The sequence below is a fragment of the Grammomys surdaster genome, unplaced genomic scaffold (assembly GCF_004785775.1).
Source record: "Grammomys surdaster isolate TR1022 unplaced genomic scaffold, NIH_TR_1.0 125808, whole genome shotgun sequence".
Classification (NCBI taxonomy): domain Eukaryota; kingdom Metazoa; phylum Chordata; class Mammalia; order Rodentia; family Muridae; genus Grammomys; species Grammomys surdaster.
Window position 1 is genome coordinate 379,962 of NW_021620639.1, and position 1,841 is coordinate 381,802.

Here is a 1,841-nt window from a genome sequence, read left to right on the forward strand (position 1 = left end):
TATCATTACAACCTAAGTGCTCAACTAAATATGAAAGCAAGTGTTTTCTGTTTATTCTCAATTAGAACTATCACAGTCCAGTGGGAAGGGGGACAGAGTCTGTGATGGTTTGTATTAAGTGTTAACTCAACACACCCTAGAAGCACTTGGGCAGTAAAATTGAATGAGGGATTCCTAGACTAAGTTGTCCTGTGTGCATGTCTGTGGGGGATTGCCTTGATTGTTAATTAATGTAGGAAGACCCAGCTCACTGCACACAGCACCATTCCCAGGGTAGGGAGAGGGTCTCGAACTATACAGGCCTGTGGAAATTTAAATGAATATAGCAAGCAGGCAGCATGGGTACATCCATCTCTCTCTGCTCTTGGCCATGGATGCCATATGACCAAGGGCTTCCGTTTTGGCCTTGGCGTCTCTGAAATTATGGACTGTAACCTGGACTTGTAAGCTAAAGTAAGCCCTTCCTCCCTTTGCTGGCTAATTTTATGTCAACTTGAGATAAGCTAGAGTCCTTTTGGAAAAGGAACCTCAATTGAGAAAATGGCCCCATTAGATTGGCCTATGGGCAAGATCATGGTACATCTCTCTCTTTTTTTTTTTTCTCAGAATTCACATTTAATACTTTAAAAAAAGAAAAAAGAAAAAAAGGGAAAAAAAGAATTAACAGGTTGGTTTCTGTGACTGATGTAAGGTAGTCTGCCCAAAACACAGCTCAGACCATTACCAATAGTGGAAGAAAGGCTAGCCACACGCACCCCTGTAGAAAAGGCTTATCTGGAATCACACCACACGTGTTTAAGCATGAGTAGAGTACAAGAGATTTTCTTCTGGCTGCTCAATGCTGTCTGGCAGATAAATGGTCTAGTGCTCACTTCTGCTTAGAGAAATACTCTTTGCTCTTTTGGACATCAGGCTTGATGGTACCACTGCCAGGTTTCCAGCCAGCTGGGCACACTTCACCATGTTTGTCATTGAACTGGAAGGCCTGGACTAGTCTCAGAACCTCATCCACAGAGTGGCCAACAGGAAGATCATTTATTGTTATCTGGCGAAGGGTACTTTTATCATCAATAATAAAGAGGCCCCTGAAAAAGATACCTTCATCAGCCTTTAAGACTCCGTACTCCTGAGCAATGGCACACCTGGGATCTGATATTAAGGGAATGTTCATGGGTCCCAGTCCTCCTTGTTTCTTGGGTGTGTTAATCCATGCCAGACGACAGAAGTGAGAATCCACAGAAACCCTAATCATTTGGCAGTTAAGTTTCTTAAATTCTTCTGCTCTATCACTGAAAGCAATGATCTCCATGGGACACACAAAAGTAAAGTCAAGAGGGTAAAAGAAGAACACAACATATTTTCCTTTGTAGTCACTTAGGCTGATATCTTTGAATTGTCCATCTGGCATAACAGCTGTAGCTTTGAAGTTGGGAGCAGGATGCCCACCCAATGTTTGCATTTCCTGAAGACATCTTGCTATCAGCAGGGTGGAGCCACAGGTCTCACGAACAGAAGCAACCGTGAGAACGCAGGAAGAGGTCACCCTGGTACATCTCTTTTTTTAATTGATGATTGATGTGGAAGGATCCAGCTCTATTGTGGACAGTGACACCCCTAGGGTGGTGATCCTGAATATCATATAACAAAGCACTACTGCATGATTTCTGCATCAACTCCTCCCCCCGGGTTCCTGCTCATTGCCTTTTGCCCTTTGCCCTTTGCCTTTTGCATTGTCTTTTCTCAACAGACTGTGACCCAGGATATATAAGCCAAATACACCCTTTCCTTCCCAAAGCTGCTTTTGGTCAGGATTTTTTTTTTTTTTATCACAGCAACAAAAA

At 43.1% G+C, this 1,841-nt stretch overlaps 1 pseudogene; it reads right to left on the bottom strand.

Annotated features, from left to right (window-relative positions):
• Positions 1-778: 778 nt before the first annotated feature.
• On the bottom strand, positions 779-1,472 carry LOC114640417 (annotated as a pseudogene).
• Between the last annotated feature and the right edge of the window lie 369 nt (positions 1,473-1,841).